The 15,615-nt window shown below is 26.0% G+C and overlaps 1 long non-coding RNA gene across 1 annotated transcript in view; it reads left to right on the forward strand.

The window, feature by feature from the left end:
- Nucleotides 1–89: 89 nt before the first annotated feature.
- LOC126901324 (uncharacterized) overlaps nt 90–15,615 on the forward strand; it is a 20,437-nt gene continuing 4,911 nt past the window's right edge. The window contains exons 1-2 of the long non-coding RNA XR_007703020.1: nt 90–246; nt 8,786–8,958. This is a non-coding gene — a long non-coding RNA (uncharacterized LOC126901324). The remainder of the gene's footprint in view (nt 247–8,785; nt 8,959–15,615) is intronic.

Genomic DNA, 15,615 nt, shown 5'->3' on the forward strand with positions numbered 1-15,615 from the left:
ATATCTAAAATCTTATCTTGTTAGGTTATGTTTAAATAACTTGCACATGTGGACCATGTGCACAGTAACTACCAAAGATGTTATAAGTGTTACTACGTCCTTGTTAAGTATTACCGCTCATTTAATATAAAAAAAACCCAATACCAACAGTTTTAAGTTAAATTTTTGCTTAAACTTATAGTTTTAAAATGCGTTCTTTAGAAAATGTATATTTCATCAAATTTTTTTTTTCGCCAAAAAAAATTAGTAAGTACATTTTTACAAAATGATTGCAATTTTTGGATTACCCATATTAAATAATAGCTTCTATATGAAATATTTACATTAGCTTTTTGATATTAAATAATTGGAATTGTACTAAGTCGCTTACACAAATATTTTAACATGCCAGTAATCATGTATAGTTGATTAAATTAATTAATTTAAATATGTCTTAAAATTTATTGCTGACAACATAAATTCATTAAACCAATAATTTAAGTAAGAATATTATTTCTTACAAAGAAAATCATTTTATTTTTAAAAATTTACCATACATTATTAAGTGGCTATGTATTCTAAAAATTTAAGTAATAGAAAATACTGTTAAATAAAGGTTTTAGTACTATAACAGACTGATACTGTGGCCCATCTCTGTAACTAACAGTGATTAGTATTATTGATATTTTATTTTTAAGTATTTCTATATCTAATACTATTTATTTGTAGAATTACAATTAATATTATTTTGTTTAATAATTATCAAACAAAAATAATGTTAATATTAGTGAAAGTTACTTAGTGGCATATTCAGGATTTATTAATGGACAAAGTATGATAGAAAAAATGTTCTCATTCAATCATATTGAGGCTTTTTTTTGGTTCATTACTTCATTTTGTAGATAAATATAATGGTCAAATAAGGGGCATAGACCCTGTGACTCACCTAAACTAGGTGCACTTCATTTAGATTCTACAAAATTGTATTTTTAAATTGTTTATATTAAAAAATATCAAATAATATTTACTAAGTAATAAATTTTAATAAAAAAAGTGATATTTCAATTACTATATTGAATATTTATAAAATATAGTTAACATGGTAAGTGTGATAAACATCTATTTTTCTCAATAAATACTACATTTGATTTAAATGGACTCCTGTAAATGTATCTAATATACGATTGATATAGTTTTTATTAAATGAATGCATTAAAATGTGTATATTTATTCTGTAATAAAAACTTACGTTTTATCATGAAAAATGGTGATAAAGGTGTTCAAACAAAATCAGAAATTTCGGTGAAGGTTATTACTTATTTTTGAAAAGGTACACCCGAGTGCAGTATGCATTGAAATCCTGTCTGACTTACGACAATTCAAGCTATAAGGATGCGCGCTCTGTCTCTTGCTAAATTTTAATGTTCTAATAATCCAACAGATAGAGTAATGTTTTTCTGTTTAAATCACTATTAAAATTCAGATATCGATCATTTTATATACAATACTTATAAAGAAATCTTTCTTATTATTGTATCTAAATGAGATAAAAATCAAATGAGTTAAACATTTTATTGTAACTCAAAAAGAATTAAGAAAAAATTCAGTGCCACAGGCATGAAAGACCCAAGTGTTACCGTCTCAGAAACCGTACTTCTCATTCGTCACTTAATAAAAATGGAAATTTAGCTAGTTCAAATTTTAAAGTTATTTTTCTCGACTTCAAAGAAATAAAAAAATTTAAATATGTTTAATTTTTTATACTATGTCCATTAGATTAATATAATATTTATGAAAATCAGTATAATCTCCTTTTAATAAAATAAAATACAAAACCAAGAATTTTAACACAAAAATAGCATATTTTTGAATACGGTAGCTATTTTCACCGTGAAGACAAAATAAAGTCCAAAAATTTTTTTTTTCATAATAAAGTATATAACATAAGCTTTAGTTTAAGATATATATAAAAATGTCAGTATTTCTGGAACACTTTCATAAGTTAAGTTGAAAAAGTTGTCCTTTTTAAACCCTCTTCTGTGGGCTGGTAAAGGGTTAAATTTATAAAAAGAATATACCAAATTTTTACAATTTTTGAGTGTAATGTTTTCAACTAGATACGATTTGTGATCTTTTGGCGTATCGTTGAAAGAAATCCGTTCGGTGTAAGCTGAGAAAAAATGGTAACAGACACACAAAAAAAAAAAAAACATCTTAGTAAAACCAATACCTTTTCAGCTTCGCATCGAAGCTAAAATTTAGTTTTTTGGAAATATATTATGAAATTTCGACCTCAACTTGACAGTTTTTTCTCAGCTCTCACCGAATGGATTTCTTTCAACGATACGTCAAAAGATCACAAATCGTATCTAGTCGAAGACATTACCCTCAAAAATTGAAAAAAATTCCCTCGTACCCCGTAAATGGGGGAAACCTTCAAAAAAATTACAAATTTAAAAATTGCTAATTTTCGAAATTTTTTTAATTTTTTTTACTTAAAACTGCCATAACTTTTTCAAAAATAAACAAATCAATATAATTTTTTTTTTATAGATGCATGATGTCTTTACCTATCATTTGGTATATTTTTTTTATAAATCTGACTTTTTACCTGCCCACGGGGGGATTTAAAATGACAACTTTTTCACAAAAAATTAATTTTTTCAACTTGACTTTTGAAAATGTTCCAAAAAGTCTGATACTTTTATATGTATCTTAAATTAAAGCTAATGTAATATACTTTATTATGAAAAAAAAAAATTTCGGACTTTATTTTGTCTTCACGGTGAAAATGGCTACCAAATGCTATTATTGTGTGAAAATTCTCAATTTTATTTTTTACATTTTTAACTTTATAAAGCTATAACTTATTGAAAAGTGTATTGATCAATATAATTTGTTTATGGGAAATACTATTTTTTAATAATCCCTTTTTCATTCGACATACTTTATCTTAATTAGGATATTAATAATGAACTAGCAGATCATGTAGCTTTTGGAATAATCCACCAATTTTTTAAAATTAAACATTATCTAAAGATTTGCATCGAAGCGTTTTTTTTTTTTATAGTGATTTTAATCACTGTCAGATATCATTATACTTGATCCATCTATGCCACGTCAACACTGTGCTGCGATCCCCCTGTGCTGGTTTTTTTTATGTTATTACTGTTAAATATTTAATATACATTTAGTGTTTATTAAAATCTTTCGATAAAAATAACTACTAATTCTAATAATCGTCTTAAATATATTTATAATTTAGATTCATTATATTCAAATTATTATTTTAATCTTTTTAATAAGTATAATAATAAATTAGTCTTTACAACGCTTCTTAAGCTCTTTATGCTTATATCTTAATTCATTAGTTATAAATCTGATGTCAAAATGATGTTTTTGCCAAGGACTAAAATTATTTTGACATTCTCCTCTTCCTTCTTATTCAAAATTTGACAACTCTCATGTGCTTTTTTAATTTTAGCACCCTATTTCATACATTTTGCTATTATATCTAAATAGTCCTTGATATAATATCTTGTAATTATTGAATGTTCAAACAATTGTTAACATTTCAGATATTTATTTTAATAGATGTAAAACATACATTACTGAAATTAGTTCACTTTCACCGATCGTATGGCAATGATAAAACTTAACTTTTATAAGACAATGGAATCGAAAGTTTGTTCCTCCCATGCTAAAAAAATATCTTGTGAAAACTATTTTAACTCCTATATATTAGATGTCACATAAAACATTTTAATAAATATCAAGGAGAAGAGGAGTAATTGTTAAGTTTTTATTACAAAAATTATTGGTATTAGTTGACTAGTTTTACTTGATATTGTTTTGATTTTGTGTAATAATACAAATACTTTTCTAAGATGTATTTATATTTTGAGTGACTATGTACTTGACGTATTTTCTTAACCGCCCGTTACTTTAGTCCAAAGCAATTAATGGAAATAATGTAGGATAGCTAAATTTTGATATATCTTATCAATAAGGAGTCCTTATTAACATATAAAAAGTCCCTAAGATTGAGTGTACGTTACAGCCGCTAGTGTGTATATACTATGTGTATAGAAGTAGTAAAAGTTGTTTTTGCTGTAACTGAAAAAATAGCAATTTACCCAGGATTTAAGACAGAACTATTTTTTATTTTATGACATTTTTAAACTGATTAAAAAAAAAAAATTTAGGGATTAATACATTTAAATCTCGCGTGTCCTCCATAAAATATCATGTCTCCGTGCCTACTTCCAATATTTGCAATAAACCTAACCGATGTAAGATTAATACTTTTGAAATCGACAAAGGATTATATACTCCTTATAAGAATAAATAGCGCAATCATTGTTCTTGACGAAACTCCAAAAATTTCTAGTAAAAATTCTACTTCACTAATAAAACGAATATTCTCTAGTAGCAAAGACAATTTTGAGGAAGAATTTTGAATTATCTGAATGACTAGTTAGGAAGTTCTAAATTAACGTATAGTGATTCAGAGATCAGACGGATAGGAATTATATTTTAATTGTTAAAGGAATGGTAGTTTCGCTAAGAACTTGATGTTCTTTTTTGTTTTCAGTTTGCTACAATTAAGGAAGTACGATAATACACTTATTTACCTAATGATACTTCCTTTTAGTTTATTTCCAGTGACGGTGTTTGGGTAGGTTTTTTATATATCTATTTTCTGTCCTTAATAAACTTTCCGCCGAGGCAACAAAAAATAACTTCCCAGAAGTTATTAAAGAAGTTTAAAGCTACTAGGATTAAAGTCAGTTATACCAACGTACATCTTCAATCTCGAGGGACTTTTAGCAAGTTAATCAAGACCCCTTACTGATTATGTGTACTAAAATTCAGTTTTCTTACATTTGAGGAAATTTAGTGTAATTTCTCGATTTGTTCATTTTAAAACACAATTGATGTGCGAATAAGAGCGAAATCTTTCTAAATACGTTGAGTTAGTAAATTATTCCATAGAAGTCAAATATAAAAAAATAATGCAGCGATGACGGAGTAATGTAAAATTATTCCATGGGAACTATTATAATATAAGACAAACAAAACATAATGTGTGTGTCATTGATCTACAAAAACGTAAATATGTAATATAATTGAGTTCTAAATTTGCTGATCATTAGTATAATGTACATGATGTATGAACTGAATATGTTGAATATATATACTTTATATGTCTGTAATATTATTGAATTAACTTTTAATATTTATCAAAGGCTGAACCTAAACAGAATTTAACAATAAATAGGGTCAAAACTCATACATTACGAGAATAGTAACATGTTTATTTCGATTGGGAAATAACAATTATTTTTCATTTATGAGTATAATTCCACTTGTTAAGAAATCTTATTATGACTCTAATATTAATTAAATTCAGAAAAAATATTTTTGATATAAACACAGTGTCGACCTTTCATACATCAAAAACAACGTTATTTACCAATTTTCGTTACACATTTCCCCCTTATTTTATTTATTTTGTTAATTTATTTTTTTCTTACCATTGTGTATAAATACAAACCAGTTTAGATTTATGTCTGGTTAGTCAATAATGGAGCCATTATTTTGTGTATGACATCTAATAAAAAAATATATAAAATAGAAGAAAAAGCTTTGTATGGTATTTATAGATATGGGGAAAGCTGTATGATAGAGTACCGAAGAAGATTTTAAAGTGGACATTGAAATGAAAAAAAGAGTTCCGAAAAGGTACATTAATATAATAGAGGATATGTATGATGGTACTTGTACCTGGGTAAAAAGTGTGGGAGGAGTAACAGAAGATAAAAGTAGCAGTGTACCAAGGTTCTGCTTTAAGCCCTCACTTATTTTCTATAATAATGGATGAAATTACTAGAGAAATACAAGGATAGGTACAGTGGAACATGTTGTTCGCTGACGATATAGTTTTAATAGGATAAAATAAGGAGGAAATTAATCAAAGGCTAGAGGCGTGGAAGAGATCAGCTCTTGAATAAAAGGGTTTAAGAATAAGTAGAAGTAAGACAGAGTTTATAGAGTACGATTTGACAAAGGAAAATACGAAGTAGGTGAAATGAGTACATCAGTGACAATAAGCGAGGACGTAATAGGAGAGGTGGAAAGTTTTAAGTATTTAGGATCAGTTTTGCAAATACTTCCATATTACACTTAAAATTTTATTTTTTGCAAAGTATTCCTAAATAAGTTATAAATTATAAAATCAATGAATAGTTATACTTGAAAAATTTATTTATATATTAAAATGTTGATATTTAGAATGTACATGCCTCAAAATCGTTGTGTTTTTAAGACTATATAATTTGCATGATTTTGATTCATTTATAATTTTTTAAAAGTTATGTAGGACTTAAAAGTGTATTTCTAGGACATTCAGGAAAATTTTCTATCCAAGTATGATAGGTACTTATGAACGAATAAGAGGTCTTTTTCATATTGACGACCAAACGGACGAAACCTAATTAAAACGATTATTAATAACTGAACTATAAAAGTGACTTTATAAATAATACAAACGTTTTAAAAATACAGATATTACTTAATAGTTTTAATATGACTGATATTTTTTTATCGATACTTATTTATAAGTAATAATAATTTTAATTTTAATCATTTTTAACCGTATAATTTCTATTGTACGTTTATTACTTATAGTTATTGAATACAATAGAATGGAATTTATGTTATATGATTTCTATAGATATGATTCAATATAAATTTTGTTTATATGTAAATATATTTACATTAACCGGATGTTAAAGCTGACACGTAGATAAATGATCATAATACAACATAATTAATTATTATTTAAAAAAGTAACGACAGTAGCAACTAACTGCGTCTCAAGGTTCACACTTTTAAAAATTAATGAATTAACAAGTCAGGGAACGTAATGTTTTTATTCGTTGCATGCTTAGGCTATTAACGTAGTACTGTTGTTAAAAATTTATTGTTTATGTTTCCTGTCTACATAGGTATTAATTAATATCACATAATCATATGCATTAGCTATTTTTTGTGTTGATTTTATTTACTATCCATAGTACGCGATTAATTTAAACTGCAATGAAAACAATAACAGTGCATAGTCAACGCTTATGATAAAGGAATTTTAAAGAAATTTATTTATTTCATTCGAGTTAAATATTGCAATTCAAAAATAAATTCGTCATGAAGTATAATTTATTACTGTGTACTTTATTTTTTAGCTTTTAGGATTGACCTCAATGATAGCGTTTCTATACTCCAAATGTTCTTTATTCTAAGAGTATACCGTGCAATTTATACATTTTTCGTAGTTTCGGTAAAAAGCTCTATATTAGACTTAAGTTTCAGTTTTTTTGCATAACCTAGCTGTACAAAGTATTGAAGAAAACAATTAATTTAGTTTCATTGCGTTATAAGTATTTTTTAAATAATAATAACACCGAGGGAATGGATTTAGTACAGGGTGAATATGTAATGGATTTATTTCACACCATGAAACCCTAAAATCCAACAGTGCATTTTCACATTAGGTAGCGTGACAGTTTTTTTGGTCGCTGAAATTCCAGAAGTACGATTAACTTAAGAATCTTAACATATAAACGATACCAAAGATCGCGGTACGTCAACGCTATAACATTTCTCTATACTGATAACTCCTCCCACTCATTTAAAAATTCTGAAAAGTGTCGAACAATACAAAGCATCATTGTGCTCAGGGGTCAGTGCTCATAAAAAAAAAAAAAAACGGACAACAGTAGTTTTGGATTTATCATTTTTCATATTGTATACCTACTTGTGATACGTTCCACCGCCCGCACACCTATCAGTCTTCGTGTAGTGATCTTCCTTTAGCGGCAGAACTCGACACCGTTTACAATGAAGTTCCCTTGACCTAGAAAATCGGAAGTATTCTCTCTTTCTTTCTTTTTGTAATATATATTATAGATTTATATGCTCCATTGAACACACGGTCCGTTTGAAGTCGAGTAGGGGAAGAGGTACACTGGAGCTTTCCAAAAAATATTTATTTTGACATGACACGACAAGTACGGTATTAAAGAACAATAATCGCGCCGAAGTGAAAATGAATCGGCTGCATGTACTCATAGTCAGTACGATCATCGTATTATGATGATATAATCTGATACACTTAAAATATTCGCTCTCGTATAGAAAAGTATATAAAATTATTGATGCATCAGTTGAAAAAAATGTCGAATGTTCCACTGCATCGCCTAAACGTAAATAGTATAATTGTATTAATTTTTATGTGGTTTATTGCGAACTTAAAGAATCGTAGCTGAGAAAGTTTAAATATTACATGATACTAATCATGAATTTTGTTAAATCTTCCGTAAAGTTTAACGTTTATGTAGTATATTTGAATGATTCGCGCAAAATTGATTAGAATCATACAAAAACGACTCTAATGACACACACGTTTAAAGTTAAATGAGTACTGTACAACGTAAAGAATCGAAGAAACCGTTAATATGTTGTATTTAACAATCGAGTTAACCGTAATTGTTTATAATATATTGTTAGAAAACATTGTACTATATCGCGTAAAATGACTTAACGTGCCCTCTTTAGTGCAAACGGGTTTTCGTTTAATGAATTTTAATTGTTTCCGTTAAATAATGAATTTTATAATTACGGACATTTTATTATTAATGACAGGAAAATGTCAGAATTTACTTAAGAGATGTTTTTTGTATCTTGAAATTCCGTTTATTAATAATTTTATATTCATTTATGTGTTCGTTGTTTTAATTGTTTATAGATAATATTTATTTTGAAAACCAAAGTTAAATAACTTGAGAAATGTCCTTGAAATAATCCTCAAAAATACACATCTCCATGACAACCAAACGTCAGTAATACATAAGAAAATTGCCGGGACAATGGTGAAGATTGATTAATAATTTAATAATTTCTCTTAATGGACATTTTAAGGTAAAGAGTAAAAATAATTATTTAAAATAAAATGAGCTTCTGTAGTATAATTAAGCAGTATATCACATGCGTAATGAAATATTCTATATTTTTATGAATAGCAACTAATGTGAACAAATTTTTTAATCATTTAAAATTTATTTACAAAGTGTAGAGTTTGCGTTTATTAATTAGTAAAAATATTTAGAGTATTTAAATAAGAACATTGTCGATTCAAGTATAATGAATAAAATACACCGACATTAGTATTATGTACATTGGCTTTTTATATCAAATTGATCGTACTATCATAGATCTTTGTTTCTAATACAGAACATGATCTCGGATGTACATATCATGTATAACTTGAATTTTTTTATTTGAGTTGTGTGAAAAAATATTTTGCCGAAACTAATTATTATTTTCATAATACATCTAGCACAAATTTTTAAATTTTTATTGCAAGCTATAGCTAAATATTTAAACTTATTCATAACCTTGTAAGTAATGCATGTATGGTAAATTTTCATGTTATAATTTATGAGGATTTTGTATTATGTGTACAACAGGTGCCATAAATGATTGTTGGCTTTTACGTAGATTATATTGTGCGAAAAGGTATCGATATGACTTCTTTAAACGAATTAATAACAATGTGAAAAAGGTATAGAAATAACTCTCATTGACATTTCAAGGTCGTTGTCAAGTATACCTCTGAATATTATAATAACGTATGGCCTACACGAAATAGCGGCCGTAACATATTATATAAACAAACGACTATTTCGTGTATTTTATAAAAATTCTACATTTTTAACTAATTGATTTTAAATACAATATTTTATTAATACATAATAAGATTAATATATCTTATTTCCGATCGATCAAGACCCTGACCTTAGTGCAACCGTTTCAATGTCATTTTGTCATTGCTGTTTGAAAAGTATTTGAACCGTTAACATCGATAATGAGAATCAAACGTCATAATTATAAGTCAATGATAACATATTATCGCAATGTTAAATAAAATATCAAATTTTAGTTTTCATTTAGTGTTTTTTTTTAATATTGTAGACCTTGAAACTTAGAAAAAACAATATCTCAAAACTTGTAAGTTTTATAAACAATTGTTTTTTAAATTTTCCAAATAAAAATAATAACAAAAACCGGGAAGTAAACGGAACACATGCCATAATATTTTAGTTTTATTTCCATGGACACTTAGATCTGTTGACAGATCAGTAAAATATGATTCTTAGCAAAGTCACACGTCATTATTGTTCACCTGCGAATAATGTTTTCAAAACTAATTTTATATTTTTGTACAACATCAATTAAGTCTAGTATTCGTAACGTTATTTTGTATTTACATAGAGCGTACCAATATATTTGTCAATGACAATAACATTTTAATAAGTTTTACCTTAGCCGTTTCCTGAATAATAATTACCTTATAAGTAATATTAATTTCCGATGCTTGTTTAAGACTATCGGTGAATTTAATTGCATCTAATAATGACGTAGGAAAGTATTTAAATACGTGTACGTGCTAGTGCTCACAAAATTATTTGAAAATTCATCAGTCGATAAATCATTGATTATGTGTGTTTAAAATGTTTTACTTTTATTATTAAAAAACACAGATGTAACTTGGGGGCTAGGTTGGTTTTGAGCACCTTAGTAATTCAAAAATACGTACATAATTATTAATTGAGTAAGACAAAAATACATTTAGCACCCTCAAAAATGTTGTCTTTGTTTCTCCTATGATAAAAAGTAACTTTTTAAATGTAGAATTATATGAATTTTATTTTTTTGCTTTATTATATATTTAGTATTTTACTATTTACAATAAATGCAACTAGAGAAGTTTAGGCCCTGCGGGCAAAGAATAAATCTCCCCAAAAATGTAGAAAATTATTATTTAATAATAATTTAGGAGAATCCCCAAATTTTTTATTCTCGTTTTACCTATGCTAATTACATAATATTAACCTTATGTACAATAGTCAAATATACATTATTTTTAAATCTCACTTGTGCAATTTTAATATAATACATAGTGCCATACTTATAGGTTGGCATTTTAGTATTTCATTTTATTAATTTAGTTTATAGTATGACTATAACTAATAAAAAAAAATATTCTTTATATTTTTACGGCCGCTAAAATATTCAAACAACTGTTGTACACCAATCTAATATTAATATTGTATAGGTCATGTTGTAAGTGTACATGATTTCCGGACTGCATTAATGTGCAGGTATAATGCAATGCATAACAATGCAAAATAAACTGTTCAAGAGCAAAGGATAAATCCATTTGTTATAAAAAAAAGAAAATAAATGATTCCATTTCTGTTTTTCAAGGTTTTATTTTTACCGAGTGACAAAAATAAGAACCCGTTACACTGAACATCCCTTAACCCGGGAGGTCTTTTTCTTTAAAAATAAACCGTAATACGTTTGAATAAGGCGCGTCTTTGATTTGGGTATACCGTGTTTTAAACGGAAGGTTCAAATCCTTCCCAACCACTGTCACACTTTGTGGTAAAAAAAGAGCAGTCATTTGTTAGAGAGATGTTTACAAAAAAGTATAGGTTTACAAAAGATTTATCGATACGATGGCCACAGAACAGAAGGCACTTGTCCTTCCGCGGAGGACAGTTTACAGTTAGATCTAAATCTTACACATTTTACAATTTGAACTCTTGAGTGTGGAACGGATATGGACAAATATTTGGCTTCGCATCCAACCTAAGAATTTTAATTAAATATTAAACATTAATTAAATGTATATTATAGTTAGGAAACTGTCTGTAATGTCATTTAAATAAATTTTTTTTTTTTAAACAATTAAGATAGTACAATAAAAATATTTTTAGATTGAGAAGACTATTGTAGTAATAAAAAATCTATAAAAAAAACCTTTGAGCTTAAACATAAGTAAAAATATATTTGTTTTAAAAAAGACGCTTACGGTAGATCCTTAAAGAAATATAATTTGATTAAAGATTATCTAATCGTATTTTCTAAGTTAATATTAATTATTAAATTAAAAAATTGCTACTAAAATTTGAGGTACCAAAATGATTATCATTAAAGAGGACTCTGTTAACTCCTTGACTAGTTTTTAATTATATCTGATAACTACTGCTTTTAAGAAATACTTTCTGATTTATGGAATTTTAAGTAAAAAATATCTAAATAAAGTAAATCTTATTAAAATTATAAAGAACCCTATTTAATTTTAACGTATGGAGCCACCCAAGTATCACTATACTTACTTTCCTGTAATAGTTGCATCACCAAAACGATCAATATTGTACTTTATTTTAGTAGACGAGTAAAAACTGTTTTCGAATCAAAAAAGAAAATCCATTAAGTTAAATTTGGTAGAAAAATAATATTCTAATTACTCTACGCAACATCAACATCATTTTATATTGTAGATATTATTATAGTAATCAAAAACGTTCGCATAAAAATGTCCCAGGGGCTGCAAAAATTGTTAATAACAGTTCATAGGGCTATGGAATTTCCATTGATAAGAGTAGTGTGACACTCATTCCCTCCATGACATTTAATTCTAATTTTTTACCGCTAATGGTACTTTTAGAAGGATTATCAGTAATAAAAAAAAGGTCATCAAAATAAATTTTTATTTCAATTAAAAAAAAAATTGTCATATCTAATATATTGATATTAGGTAATTAATTGTTTTAATTGCAATACACCTATTACATAACATCTTCCTTACTAGAACATCAATAACTTTATTACTAATATAATTATCTAGGAATTAGCATAGTCAGATGATATTAATTATTTTGTTCTAATATTGTATATTTTCCATTGGTTACAACATATGTTCATCTAAAAGAGTCATTTTTATTTGGAATACGTATTTTGGTAAAAACATGGCAAAAAATCATATATTTAATTATTCTAATTATATATTCTTATGATTAATTTTGGGAATATTTTATAAGTACGTGCTTTCGAACAGACTTAAAAAAAAAATGATCGAAATCAGTAAGTTATGTAGGTGTGTATATGAATACAACAAGCTTAGTTAAAAATAAGATAATATGACTTTAAACATGAATTTTAAGTAGTTTGTATAAAAGTATTGTCTTTTATAGAAATCGTGTACGATACAAAAAATTGTTCGCAGATCAGCCGTTAAGCCGATTGGGGTTGTCTCAGAGAAGTCTTTGAGAGCTTCTCATGTCTCAGACTGTTAACTTGATAATGCATTTTTATAAATAGTGTGGAATATATTTTAGTGACTAGTGGTCTGTAATTTTTAAAATTTAATGTTATAATAAATGATTCAACTATACAAACACTATGTAAACCTTCTTGTTATCTTGAATAATGTACATATATTTGTATTTGGGTGTTCAATAAATAGTTCGTAATATTATATTGTAGTAGTTTGTATATTTTCCTGGAAAATTTAGTAGTGATTATTAAACAAAACTTGTTCATAATAATGTGTTTAATCTTTAAATAAATTATTTGCAAGTATTAAATACTGAGTGATCCGCGATGCATTGTAAATAATTCATTATTTTCAGAGTAAATTAAAATTATAGTTTAAAAAAATATATCAAAATAAATTTTATGATTTTATTTTTTGTAAAAATTTACGTCGTAAAAATATTAAGATAACATAAAATTTATAGTTATAGTTTATTCATAGAAAAATTTGTTTATATATATGAATGTTTTTATACGATACACAAACAAAAGTTAGTATGTTCATATTATTATTTCTAAAAATACGTCAAAAGATCACAAATCCTATCTAGTTGAAAACAATAACCTGAAAATAAAAAAAAAAATTTAAAAAACTTAAATTTTCCTTCGTTTTATTAATATATTATTTTACAAATAAATTTTTGATAATACATTTTTAAACAAAAAATATGCTTAAAAAAGATTTTATTTTATAATTCAAAAGTCTACGTGTAATATAATATTAATACCACTAGAAAAATAGTTATGATAAAATTATTAAACATACCATGAGTAATATTGATACTAAATTCTTTTTTTTTACCATACACCAAAAGAAAAACCTCAATCAAAATTGAAAGAGAAATTTTATCAAGGGTTTATGATAATGTTTTATTAATACGAACAAAATAACTATTCTTATAAATAATTATTGTTCAAGACAAGAAAAAAAAATATCATATTGATAAATATATCATTGATTCAATAGTAATGATATATTTATCAAATTGAACAATGAATTTATTATATAGATCGAGGTTTTTCTCTGGGTGTATCTAAAGCTTGTTTTATCTTATGATGTCCAAACATTATATTAGAAAACAATTTTACTAATTCCTTTAAATTAACATTCAACCGTTTAACATAAAAATATAAATTTCTTACATAAAAAAATCCCAGTACTGTGTAGTTGCAACTTGAAACAGCTTAACAAAAATGTATGATTAACATTATATTTTATTAAATATTTTTTTGTAAAAGGAGGGGTTTAAAAAGAAATACTTACCCTTCCTTATAAGACTATTCTATTTAAGGGGAAATCCTCATAGTTTTAAAAAAAGTATGTCAGATGTAATTATAAAAAAAATGTATTAATCCATAAACTTATAAAAGTAAAACTTTTTGAAATTCATACATTAAAATAACTTTTTGTAATGGAAAAATTAGTGATTCTTTGTTAATTTAATAAAATAACTGAAGTTATAGTTTTGTTAAGTTACCATAATTATGGTAACTTCATGAAACAAGAAAAATGTTTACTACATTTCTTGTAATTGTATTTTTTAGAGCAATTTAATTTAATTGTTAAATCAATTGAACACAATTTGGAAATATAGTCGAGTTACTTAAAATTTAAAATATTAATATGAAATATTTTAAACTGTATTTTGGAGTCTAATTACTAAATCAGTGTGTTTATATAACATATTAACCTTTTTTGAAAGTTAAATTTAATAAGAGTTCTTCTCAGAAAGAGGTACTTCAAAAACAAAGTCTCAATCACATTGTGTAATAAATAGGTCAAACTTTAAAGAAACATGTATCTTACAAAATTATATTCTTGAAAAGTAACTAACGAGAACCGTTATATAAATTCACTAGAAGCAAGTCTAATGTCTCTAGTAGTATCCTGAAGCTTTTTAGTAAATTTTTAATGTTATTTTCCTCAGATTAGTATACTAAGACCAAATATATGTATACATAATATGGGTTTTATTGAATATTTAATAGGGAAACGATTATCCTTTTCTAATAAATCAAAACATGTTAATGTAAGACCAAAATTTATTTGCAATCTTGGTCAAAACTATTTATTATAAATGCAGGTTTGAATGTTAATTAAAATTATTATCTTTGAAACGTATCAGGAACACTTTTAGCTTCGATGCGAAGCTGAGAAGGTATTGGTTTTACTAAAATGTGTTTTTTTTTTTTTTTTGTGTGTCTGTTACCACTTTTTCTCAGCTCTCACCGAACGGATTTCTTTCAACGATACGTCAAAAGATCACAAATCGTATCTAGTCGAAGACATTACCCTTAAAAATTGAAAAAAATTCCCTCGTTCCCCGTAAAAGGGGGAAACCTCCAAAAAAATTACAAATTTAAAAATCGCTAATTTTCGAAATTTTTTCAATTTTTTTTACTTAAAAGTGC

The sequence above is a fragment of the Daktulosphaira vitifoliae genome, unplaced genomic scaffold (assembly GCF_025091365.1).
Source record: "Daktulosphaira vitifoliae isolate Bord-2020 unplaced genomic scaffold, ASM2509136v1 Scaffold_3, whole genome shotgun sequence".
In the NCBI taxonomy this organism is placed as follows: Eukaryota; Metazoa; Arthropoda; class Insecta; order Hemiptera; family Phylloxeridae; genus Daktulosphaira; species Daktulosphaira vitifoliae.